The sequence below is a fragment of the Oryctolagus cuniculus genome, chromosome 16 (assembly GCF_964237555.1).
Source record: "Oryctolagus cuniculus chromosome 16, mOryCun1.1, whole genome shotgun sequence".
Classification (NCBI taxonomy): Eukaryota; Metazoa; Chordata; class Mammalia; order Lagomorpha; family Leporidae; genus Oryctolagus; species Oryctolagus cuniculus.
The window spans coordinates 36,414,131-36,427,355 of record NC_091447.1 but is presented as its reverse complement, the minus strand read 5'-3'; the positions used below and the strand labels follow the sequence as shown (position 1 = coordinate 36,427,355).

The 13,225-nt window shown below is 37.3% G+C and overlaps 1 pseudogene; it reads right to left on the bottom strand.

Annotated features, from left to right (window-relative positions):
- Positions 1-12,145, bottom strand: part of LOC100349081 (protein SET-like) — a 67,431-nt pseudogene extending 55,286 nt beyond the window's left edge.
- Between the last annotated feature and the right edge of the window lie 1,080 nt (positions 12,146-13,225).

The following is a 13,225-nucleotide window of genomic DNA, read 5'->3' as shown; positions in this document are numbered from 1 at the left end:
GGCTGTTCATATAGTAAATAAAAGGAATATTTTAATATAAATCTCATAAGAAATACTGAGCTTACTAGTTAATAATTACAAGTTATAACGCTTTATCAAGGCTGAAAAGAAAAAAGGCAACATTAATCCACAGGTTTTGAGCTATACACTGAGGAAATCAAGAAGTGTGCTTTCTTAATTATTTTTGCTTATGTATCTTATAGGCAGAGGCAGACAGAGTCAGACAGAGAGATCAACACTGCCCATCCACTAGTTGACTCTCCAGATGCCCCCAACAGCCAAGACTGAAAAGATGAAGAACTCATTGCAGATCTTAAATGGGTGGTTGGCGTCCAACCACTATATATATGGAGAATTTTAAATATTAGTATTGACATGGAGTCTATTAATATGTGTTCTACATTCCATGAGCTGCATCAACTGAGCTTTCATTTTTCCACTTCTGATTTTCAATGGATGCAATCACTTGGACCATCACCTTCAGCTTCCCAGAGTGCCCAATGGCAGGATGTTCAAATGGACACAACTCAAAGGTAGGGACTCCATTACAATACACAGGCACCTGAAGCGTGAGCTTCATTAAGCACAAACCCAGTGCACACCTAAGAGGTATGCTTCCTAAAGCCTCCACTTGGTAGCATTTTCCATCCGTTGCATTATTTGTTTTTTTTTTTTTCCAATTATCCAGAAAGCACAAAACCCATATGTTGGAATGAGGTAATGGAGTTACAGAACATTTCATATGATGCGTTTTCATTTCAGGAAATGTTAGTCAACTGGAAGGTGACCAGGAGCAGTCAAACCAACACTCTCATTCTTTTAAGTACTTGTGCCACAATGACCATGTAAGGCTAGAAGTAATCTTCCACAAATTATTAAGAAAATATTACAGCTTCAGACACCACTTACAGTTTTGTAGTGATAAATTGCATGGCTCTGTGTGTGTGTGTGTGTGTGTGTGTAACTGGCTATAAGTGTACACTGATGAACTACCTGGTAATGATGGCCGTCCCATTGTTACTGGGAAAAGACAGATGCAAATGTATCTTTTTATTTTAAATAGCAGAAATACCACCCTATGACTCATAAAAACATTTTTAAGAAGAAATTTGAACTTGATATATATGCGTTTACCTTTAAGATATAGTTGTTATTTAAAAGTGTAAGTAACTGTGCATTCTTGTGTAAATGATTTTATTTATTAATGTTCATTATATTTGAAGAGCAGGGATGGAGGCAGTAAGCAAGCAATGGGGATGCTTGGCCTGGGCAGGAATCAGGAGCCAGGAACTCCTTCCAGATCTCCCATATGGCTGGTGATGACACAACTATTTGAGTCGTCATCTGCTACCTTCTCAAGCTATGCATTGGCCGGGAGCTGAATTAGAAGTGAAACTGGGACAACAACCAGGCTCTGAGATCGGCAATGTGGGCATCCTAAGTATTGTTTTAAAAGCTGCACCAAATAGCCACCCCAGGTAGCTATGCTTTCTCTAAACTAGCACAAGGGAAACAGGTTGAAGTATGCAATCAGTGGATGACTGAATTCAAAAGAATATAATAGAACTACATAAAATTTAACAGTGGAATTCAAATATAGTGATAAATGTAGGAACAAAAAAACACCCCACATCTCTGATGCAGAGGATAGGCAAGAAATTTTCAGGTAATAGATAAAAAGAGAAAGAACTTTTAAAAACAAAATGATGTAAAATAAAATCAAAGTAGGTAACAGAGAGCCATACTGAAATTTAAATTTTTTTAATTTATTTATTTTTTAACTTTTATTTAATGAATATAAATTTCCAAAGTACAGCTTATGGATTGCAATGGCTTTTTTCCCCCCAGCATAACTTCCCTCCCACATGAAACCCTCCCCTCTCCTGCTCCCTCTCCCCTTCCATTCACATCAAGATTCATTTTCAATTCTCTTTATATACAGAAGATCAGTTTAGCATATATTAAGTAAAGATTTCAACAATTTGCACCTACACAGAAGCACAAAGTGTAAAATACTGTTAGAGTACTAGTTATAGAATTAAATCACAATATACAGCACATTAAGGACAGAGATCCTACATGAGGAGTAAGTCCACAGTGACTCCTGTTGTTGACTTAACAAATTGACACTCTTGTTTATGACATCAGTAATCACCCTAGGCTCTTGTCATGAGTTGCCAAGGCTATGGAAGCCTTTTGAGTTCACTGACTCTTATCATATTTAGACAAGGTCGTAGTCAGAGTGGAAGTTCTCACCTCCCTTCAGAGAAAGGTACCTCCTTCTTTGATGGCACGTTCTTTCAGATATTGCATTTAGGTCATTTTTTTTTTTTTTTTGCCAGAGTGTCTTGGCTTTTCATGCCTGAAATATTCTCATGTGATTTTTAGCCAGATCCGCATGCCTTAAGGACTGATTCTGAGGCCAGAGTGCTGTTTAGGACATCTGCCATTCTATGAGTCTGCTGTGTATCCCGCTTCCCATGTTAGATCGTTCTCTCCCTTTTTTATTCTATGAGTTAGTATTTTCATACACTAGTCTTGTTTATGTGATACCTTTAGCTCTTAGTCCTATCATTATGATCAATTGTGAACAGAAATTGATCACTTGGACTAGTGAGATGGCATTGGTGCATGCCATGTTGATGGGATTGAATTGGAATCCCCTGGCATGTTTCTAACTCTACCGTTCGGGGCAAGTCAGCTTGAGCATGTCCCAAATTGTACATCTCTTCCCACTCTTATTCCCACTCTTACATTTAACAGGGATCACTTTTCAGTTAAGTTTCAACACTAAGAATAACTGTACATTAATTACAGAATTCAACCAATAGTATTAAGCAGAACAACCAAAAAATACTAAAAGGGATAAAGTATTAAGTTGTTCATCAACAGTCAGGGCAAAGGCTGATCAAGTCACCATTTCTCATAGTGTCCATTTCACTTCAACAGGTTTCCTTTTGGGTGCTTTGTTAGTTGTCACCAATCAGGGAGAACATATGATATTTGTCCCTTTGGGACTCCCTTATTTCACTCAGCATGATGTTTTCCAGACTCCTCCATTTTATTGCAAATGACCGAATTTCATTGTTTTTTTTTTTTTGTTGTTGTTGTTGTTTTTTTACTCCTGTATAGTATTCTATAGAGAACATATCCCATAATTCCTTTATCCAGTCTACTGTTGATGGGCATTTAGGTTGATTCCAGGTCTTAGCTATTGTGAATTGAGCTGCAATAAACATTAAGTTGCAGACCGTGTTTTTGTTTGCCAATTTAATTTCCTTTGGGCATATTCCAAGGAGTGGGATGACTGGGTTATATGGTAGGAATATATTCAGGTTTCTGAGGAATCTCCAGACTGACTTCCATAGTGACTTAACCAGTTTGCATTCCCACCAACAGTGGGTTAGTGCCCCTATTCCCCACATCCTCTCCAGCATCTGTTGTCTGTAGATTTCTGATTGTGAGCCATTCTTACTGGGGTGAGGTGAAAATTCATTGTGGTTTTGATTTACATTTCCAAGATTGCTAGTGATCTTGAACATTTTTTTCATGTGTCTGTTGGCCATTTGGGTTTCCTTTTTTGAAAAATGTCTATTGAGGTCCTTGATCCATCTCTTAAGGGGGTTGTTTGTTTTGTTGTTGTGGAGTTTCTTGATCTCTCTGTAGATTCTGGTTATTAATCCTTTATCTGTAGCATAGTTTGCAAATATTTTTTCCCATTCTGTCGGTTGTCTCTTCACTCTCCTGACTGTTTCTTTTGCAGTACAGAGACTTCTCAATTTGATGCAATCCCAATAGTTGATTTTGGCTTTGACTGCCTGTGCCTCCCGGGTCTTTTCTATGAAGTCTTTGCCGGTGCCAATATCTTGCAGGGTTTCTCCAATGTTCTCTAATAATTTGATTGTGTTGATCATAGATTTAGGTCTTTAATCCATGTTGAGTGGATTTTTGTGTAAGGTGTAAGGTAGGGGTCTTGATTCATGCTTCTGCATGTGGAAATCCAGTTTTCCCAGCACCATTTATTGAATAGACTGTCCTTACTCCAGGGATTGGTTTTGGATCCTTGATCAAATATAAGTTGGCTGTAGATGTTTGGACTGATTTCTGGTGTTTCTATTCTGTTCCATTGGTCTATCCATCTGTTTCCATACCAGTACCATTTGTTTTGATAACAACTGTCCTGTAGTATGTCCTGAAATCTGGTATTGTGATGCTTCTGGCTTTGTTTTTGTTGTACAAAATTGCTTTAACTATTCGAGGTTTCCTGTGTCTCCATATGAATTTCAGCATCATTTTTTCCAGGTGTGAGAAGAAGGTCTTCGGTATCTTGATTGGTATCTCATTGAATCTATAAATTGCTTTTGGGAGCATGGACATTTTGATGATGTTGATTTTTCCAATCCATGAGCATGGAAGAGTTTTCCATTTGTTGGCATCCTCTTCTATTTCTTTCTTTAAGATTTTTTAATTCTCATTGTAGAGATCTTTAACGTCCTTGTTTAAGTTTATTCCAAGGTATTTGATTGTTTTTGTGGCTATTGTGAATGGAATTAATCTTAGCAGTTCTTTCTCAGCCATGGCATTGCCTGTGTATACAAAGGCTGTTGATTTTTGTGCATTGATTTTATATCCTGCTACTTTGCCAAACTCTTCTATGAGTTCCAATAGTCTCTTCGTAGAGTTCTTTGGATCCCCTAAATAAAGAATCATATCATCTGTAAGAGGGATAGTTTGAGTTCTTCCTTCCCAATTTGTATCCCTTTACTTTCTTTTTCCTGCCTAATGGCTCTGGATAAGACTTCCAGAATTATGTTGAAAAGCAATGGTGAAAGTGGGCATCCTTGTCTGGTACCAGATCTCAGTGGAAATGCTTCCAACTTTTCCCCATTCAATAGGATGCTGGCGGAGGGTTTTTCATAAGTTGCTTTGATTGTTAAGGAATGTTCCTTCTATACCCAAATTGCTTAGAGTTTTCATGAAAGGGTGTTGAATTTTATCAAATGTTTTCTCTGCATCTATGGAGAAAATCATGTGGTTTTTCTTCTGCAGTTTGGTAATGTGGTATATCACATTGATTAATTTGCACACATTGAACCATCCCTGCGTACCAGGGATAAATCCCACTTTTTCCTGGTGAATGAATTTTCTGATGTGTTGCTCTATTCTATTGGCGAGAATTTTTGAGGATTTTTGCATCTATGTTCATCAGGGATATTGGTCTGTAATTATCTTTCAATGCTGCATCTTTCTCTGGCTTATTTATTAACGTGATGGTGGCTTCATAGAAAGAATTTGGGAGGATTTCCTCTTTTTCGATTGTTCTGAATAGTTTGAGAAGAATTGGAGTTATTTCTTCTTTAAATGTCTGGTAGAATTCAGCAGTGAATCCAACTGGTCCTGGGCTTTTCTTTTTTGGGAGGGCCTTTATTACTGTTTCAATTTCTGTCTCAGTTATGGGAATATTTATGTTTTCTGTGTCTTCATGGTTCAATTAGTTAGATTGTATGTGTCCAGGAATCTATCCATTTCTGATAGATTTCCCTGTTTGCTGGCATACAATTCTTTGTAGTAATTTCTGATGATTGCTTATATTCCTGTGGTTTCTTTTACATTTCCTTTTTCATCTCTGATTTTATTGATTTGGGTCTTTTCTCTCATTTTTTTTAGTTAGTTGAGCCAATGGTGTTTCAATTTTATTCATTTTTTCAAAAAACCAGCTCTTCGCTTGGCTGATTTTTTGTAATTTTTTTTTGGATTAAATCTTGTTTATTTCTTCTCTGATTTTAATTATTTCTCTTCTCCTACTAGATTTGGGTCTGGTTTGCTGCAGTTTTTCTAGATCCTTGAGATACATTGAAATCTCATTTATTTGGTGCCTTACAATTTCTTGATGTAGGCACCTATTGCTATAAACTTTCCTCTAAACACGGCTTTTACCGTATCCCATAAGTTTTGATATGTTGTGTTGTTATCCTCATTTACTTCCAGAAAGTTTTTGGTTTCTCTTTTGATTTCTTCAATAACCCAGTGTTCATTCAGGAGCATGTTGTTCAGTCTCCATGTGTTTTCATACTCTCTAGGGATTTCTGAGTTGCTAATTTCCAACTTCATTCCACTGGGGTCTGAGAAACTGCATCATATGATTCTAATTATTTTGAATTTGCTTAGACTTGCTTTATGGCTTAGTATGTGGGCAATCCTAGAGTAGGTTCCATGCACTGTTGACAAGAATGTAAAGTCTGTACGTGTAGGATGAAAAGTTCTGTAGGTATCTGTTAGATCCATTTGGGCAATAGCGGCGTTTAAATCTGTTGCTTCCTTGTTGTTATTCTGTCCGGTTGATCTGTCTATTTCTGAGAGTGGAGTATTGAAGTCCCCAGTACTATTGTATTGGAGTCTAAGTCTCTCTTTAAGTCCCTTAACATATCTTTTAAATAAACCGGTGCCCTGTAATTAGGTGCATATACATTTATAATAGTTACATCTTCCTGTTGAATTGATCCCTTAATCATTATATAGTATTCCTCTTTGTCTCTCTTAACAGTTTTTGTGTTAAGTTTATTTTGTCTCATATTAATATGGCTACGCCCACTCTTTTTTGGTTTCTGTTGGCATGGAATATCTTTTTCCACCCTTTCACTTTCAGTCTGCATGCATCTTTGTTGGAAAGATGTATTTCTTGTAAGCAGCAAATAGATGGTTTTTGTTCCTTAACCCATTGAACCAATCTGTGTCTTTTAACTGGAAAATTGAGGCCGTTAACGTTCAATGTGACTTTTGATAAGTAGTAACTTTGCCCTGCCTTTTTCCCAAAGATATTTTCTAATATATGCTTTGAACTTCCTGTGATCTTTTGCTGTGAGGTTTCCTTCCTTTACCTTTTTTCACATTGATGGCTGTATTTCTGTGTTTCTGTGTGTAACACATCTTTAAGAATCTTTTGCAGCGCTGGACTAGTGGTGACAAATTCTTTCAATTTCTGTTTGCTATGAAAAGTCTTTATTTCACCTTCATTCACAAATGAGAGCTTTGCAGGATATAATATTCTGGGCTGGCAGTTTTTCTCTCTTATCACCTGTGCTATGTCTCGCCATTCCCTCCTAGCCTGTAGTGTTTCTGATGAGAAGTCTGCTGTGAGTCTAATTGGAGATCCTCTGAGAGTAATCTGACATTTCTCTCTTGCACATTTTAGGGTCTTTTCTTTATGTTTCACTGTGGTGAGTTTGATTACAATGTGTCGTGGTGAGGATCTCTTTTGGTCATGTTTATTAGGGGTTCTATGAACTTCCTGTACTAGGATGTCTCTGTCCTTCTCCAAACCCAGGAAGTTTTCTGCTAGTATCTCACTAAAAGGGCCTTCTAATAATTTCTCTCTCTCCATGCCTTCAGGAACTCCTAGAACCTGAATGTTGGGTTTTTTTTTTAATAGTATCCTGTAGATTCCCAACAATATTTTTTAGGTTTCTAATTTACTCTCCTTTTCTTTGGTTTGACTGTATTCTTTCCTGTTCTCTGCCTTCTAAGTCCAATATTCTCTCGTCTGCTTCACTGACTCTGCATTTACGGCTCTCTAATGCATTTGTCATTTGATCTATTGAATTCTTCATTTAATTTTGATTTCTCTTCACTATCACAATTTCATCTTCTACTAGTTTCTTCATTTCATTTTGATTCCTCCTTAAGATTTCATTTTCATGAGAGAGACTGTCTATCCTGTCCAGTAAGGATTCTGTAGTTCAAGAATTTGTTTTTGAGCACTTCTAGATGTTCTTATCATAATTTTTTTGAAATTCATATCTTGCATTTCTTCTATCTCATCATCTTCATAATCTTGGTTTGGGGTATCTTGTTCATTTGTGGGCATCATAATGTCTTCCTTGTTCGTGTCCTCGGTTTCTGCATTTGTTGCTTGGATTGTGTAGATATTCTTTGGTTTCTTCCCTCACTGTGGTGTTTTTTTCTCATTATATTGTGACTGTATTAAGTGGACTGTTTGCTTTTGATGGACCCTTAGAAGCTTGTGATGGGTGTGGCCAGAGAACTCTGGTTCTTCATGGTTAAGCGTGTGCCATAAGTAACACACCCAGGTTAGGCATGGTAAATCTCTCTCTCTTTTTTGTTTTGTTTTGTTTTGTTTTTAATTCAGAAGGGAAGTAATTCCGCACTGCTGAGTGTAATTGAAGGCAGTCAGTGTCTGATCTCTGGCTCCTGTGGGTATAATATTCCTCTGCTCTGTCCCAAGGACCACACAAAGGATCTGTGCTATCTTCAGTGTGAGCTCAAATTCCCCTGCAGTCTCCCACCGTGTTGCCAAGGTTACCGAGTTTGGAACGTCTCCAGAGGGTACTCCATGAGTTCCCTCACACACCGTTTTTTTGTTTTTCAGTCTCAGTTCATTTGCTCCACACCTTCACTAGGTCCTAACCTCCTGTTATCTCCCCCGCCCCCCAACCCGTAGTCAGGTTTTTCTGCTTGGCTGATGGCGGGAGAAGTTTTTACGTATGTCCAAAATGGCGCCTGCTCTTTGTCTCCCTCGCCTTTGTAATGTGAGTGGAGAGAGAGACTTGTGTCTGAACTGGTCCCTTTTATTTTATTTTTATTTTTATTTTTTTCCCTCTCTCCTCTAATTAGTCTGGTGAACTTTCCCCCATGGGACTTCAAGCCTTGTTCCCTCTAGGCTTTCCCTTCCACTTTCCCGCCAGTGTCTCAGGCTACTGAGGTTTTTTCTCACCTTTCTTTCCAGCACTGGTGCGTAGATTCAGTGGCTGGGTTCCCGAGACATGGCCGCCTGTGCGCTCCATGTAGGTCCACCATGTCCCACTAGTTCTGGGAGAGTTTCCTCTGCTGTTTCTTCCCTATCTCTTCCCTGAACCTGCAGTATCTCCACTTTTATTAAAGTGTATTTTCCGGGACTATCTATGTGTTCCCTCCCTATTCTGCCATGTTGCTATTCTCCCTAAAGGACATATATTAAGTGAAATAAACCATGAACAAAAAGACATGCACCATATATTCTCACTCATACATAAAATAAAAGTGACCTGGGAAAGACTTTTGCCACAGCAAAACAGATGCCATATTAGAGTTCATGGGTTTGAGTCTCAGATCCAGTTCTGATTCCAGCTTCCTGCTAATGTCCAAATATTAGATTTTTTTTTAAATGATAGGAGAGATTTGTTCTGGCAGGGGATTACCTGTTGATCTGAGAGGCAAAAGGGGGATATGCAAATAAATAATCAGATATGGTAACCATGGTGATACTATTTTTTTTAACTTTTATTTAATGAATATAAATTTCCAAAGTACAGCTTATGGATTACAATGGCTTCTCCCCCCCCCATAACGTCCCTCCCACCCGCAACCCTCCCCTTTCCCACTCCCTCTCCCCTTCCATTCACATGAGGATACATTTTTGATTCTCTTTATATACAGAAGATCAGTTTAGCATACATTAAGTAAAGATTTCAACAGTTTGCTCCCACACAGAAACATAAAGTGAAAAATAATAGATGATTTTTTAAATGATGATTAAATCAGATCAGACCTATTGTCATGTTTAATCCCAGTGAGAGTCAAGTTAGGAATTGATAATTTCTTTTTCTTTTTTTTTTTTTTTTACAGAAGATCAGTTTAGTATACATTAAGTAAAGAGTTCAACAGTTTCCACCTCCATAGAAACACAAAGTGAAATATACTGTTTGAGTACTCGTTACAGCATTAAGTCTCAATGTACAGCACATTAAGGACAGAGATCCTACATGAGGAGTAAGTGCACAGTGACTCCTGTTGTTGACTTTACAAATTGACACTCCTGTTTATGGCATCAGTAATCTCCCTATGCACCAGTCATGAGTTTCCAAATATTAGATTTTTAATATGTGATTGATAAATCTTAATTATTTTTTGGCCTAGATAAATGTAATAAAATCATTGTTAAATTCTAGAATTATAATTTAAGACACAAAAATGGTGAAACATAAATAATGAAAAAATGACAATAAATTTAGCTAAGGAAGAGTCAAATAATGTAAAAACAAATAAAACACCATTATGTCACTAGCAAAACAAAATAAAATCATTAGAAGAAATAAATGAATTTGGAAAAAGGCATGGAGAAAGACAGTAGTCAAATTACGGAACACATACAAAATATTAAGACTTGTGACTTCTTTTGCTTAAAAGTGATACTGATTGCACTAAAAGTAAAGTTTAAATGCATACTACTTATGGAAAAATATTTTATTTTAATAAATAAACCTGGAAAGCAATAGAATCAAGTAAGCAAAAATGATGAAACAGAGTAGATTGCCACAAAATGTCATGGATGATAATCATGTGTCTAGATGTAACAGAATGATTAAAAATATCCAAGCCTTGAAGAACAGGAGACATGGTTGACAAGAAGTAAAGGAAAAACATGTTGATTAAGGCAGGTAAGGCAATTTTATATTGATGAAAAATAAAATCCACAGCCCAGTAGAAATAGTAAAGAGCCACTTTTTTTTAAAGAATTATTTTATTATTTTCAAAGAGTTACAGAGAGAGGTAGAGACAGAGAGAGAGGTCTTCCGTCCGTTGGTTCACTCCCTAGATGGCTGCAACAGCCGGCACTGCACTGATCGGAAGCCAGGAGGCAGCAGCTTCTTCTGGGTCTCCCACGTGGGTACAGGAGCCCAGGAACTTGGGCTGACTTCCACTGCTTTCCCAGGCCACAGCAGAGAGCTGGATGGGAAGAGGAGCAGCCGGGACTAGAACTGGCACCCATATGGGATGCCAGCACATCAGGCCAGGGCTTCAATCCGCTACAGCGCTAGCTCCAGAGAGCCACTTTTAACTTGAGAACTTGAATTGAAATTTCCCAGGATTAAATTGATAGATATACTTCATTGAAGCAAATGCATTGTTATTAATCATAGAGTGAATCCTAGAAAGATAATAAATAATTTCTAAGCAGGTACATATAATAAATCTAATGAGATTAGGCTAATCGAGTGAGAAGAAATTAATGTTTCTCTTAGCATTGGTTTCCATTATGCTTGGAAGATCACTAAGGAAAAATTATTTCCTGTAGTCAATAATTTTGATTATAGGTATCTGTGCAAAGGTAGTCATTAAAAATGAGGAAAGAAATTCACACATAGAATTGTCTCTTCCAATATTATTCACATGGCAGATATGGAAGCAATTTGCAAAGTTAACATAAATGGGATTAAGTAGATTTTGGTTTAACATGCACAACATAAAATTATTAATCAAAATTATGCAACTAAAACTTTAATGACATGATAGCACATTAAAACTATAAATGTAAAAATCAGAATGTAACAGCATGGACTCACTTAAAGACAATTATATTAGGGCATTTCAACAAGTTCATGGCCAATGAAATTAAAAGATAAGCTTATCTTGGTGCAACAAATTTGAGAGTCATATATTATTGTATAAATAGTTATTCTTGACCTCATTTTATTTACTATCTTTCATCCTTCGTAGTTTAAATTAAATGCAAATATTTAGTAATTTTTGAATCAATAACATCATTTGGTTTAAAAGCCATAAGTACTAAGCATGATTTTTGTTTATTTATTTTTGTTAGGCATGATCTTCTTTCACTCTTCAGCCCTCACAGAAATTATCATAGTTATTCAATGGAATTTTACTGAATTATTTAATGAATTAATGAGTTTAACATAGTGAAATATTGGTTTTATCCATTATTTATTAACATTATAGTTGCTTAAAAAAACGAAAGAAAAACCTAGATGTAACTGTTAGCCGTTAGCTGGAAAAGGATCCTATGTGTACTGGAAACACGGACAGTGAGGGGCTCTATTCTGAGAGACTCAGAGCCGTCTCTGTGCCTCTCGCATACAGAAATACAAATGAAAGAAGAAAGATAGGATTTCGAAATAAATAAGTCTTTGAAGTCTTCAGAGAGAAGAAAATCCAAACTATGTTTTAAAACATCCATAGCCAGGTAATACCAATGGCTGCATCAGTGCAGACCAAGACTTAGCCAGAAAGAGCTCTGGCTGTGACCCATAAAGGCACTCACCCTGAAGGCCTTGTTGTGGACCCAGGCATCCGTGACCAAGGCTCTGTCCTGTTCATGGCTGACTTCTTGCCAGAAAAGGATCTCTTCCATTTTCTGTCTGTCTGTCTGTTGCTCTCTTTCTCTCTCTCTCTCTCCCTCTGATCATAAACCCTATTATCTTTTTCTTTCTTATTGTGTGATATATGTTAAGCAATATACACAGTTATTAACATGTGTATGATTGATATAAGTTGGTGATTGTCATGACTGCATGTGACTAACCAATTGACCCAGTGACCATCAAGAGAAACAGAGTCCCTGAGGTCACTGCTGTCAGTGAAGTCAGCATAGCTCACAGCTAAATGAATGTGGGGTTCATTCATAAAGCTTAACATTGAGGGGAGACAATACTCACGGAAATGACCTGTTTCTTTCAAACTGTATCTGCTTGCCATAAGGAATGTATCTTCTTTTTAAAGATTTATTTATTTATTTGAAAGTCAGAGTTACACAGAGAGAGGAAAGGCAGAGAGAGAGAGAGAAGTCTTCCATCTAATATTTCACTCCCCAATTGGCTGCATAGGCTGGAGCTGCGCCGATTGGAAGCCAGGAGCCAGGAGCCTCTTCCGGGTTTCCCACGCGGGTACAGGGGCCCAAGAACTTGGGCCACTGCTGCTGCTTTCCCCGGCCATACCAGAGAGCTGGATCGAAAGTGGAGCAGCTAGGTCTCCAATGGGTGCCCACATAGGATGCTGGAGCTTCGAGCCAGGGTGTTAACCCACTGAGCCACAGTGCTAGCCCCAGGAATGCATCTTTTTATTGCATGTTTTCCTGACTAGGTCAGAAACAAAAAAATAGGTGGGTTATCACTTTTAATTTCTAAATACAGAATAACATACGCAGTTTAAAATTTCAGTACAGGATTTCATATTATATATGACTGTTCTCTCAATGTGTCTTTTCCATCCCGGTTTGCCTATTACTAAAAAAAATGAACTGTGTTTACAATTGATAATTTTATTTGAATCTCTCTTTTCCTATGTAAAATCGTGAAAGAAATATTCATATATAGTATTACATATACTAGTTTGCTCTTACATCCTCTCTTTATTCCACGTATGCACACTTTCTATTACTGTTAATGAAGGTTTTGTCTGCGTTTTGGGGGTGAATAGCTTCCAACAATTCTCT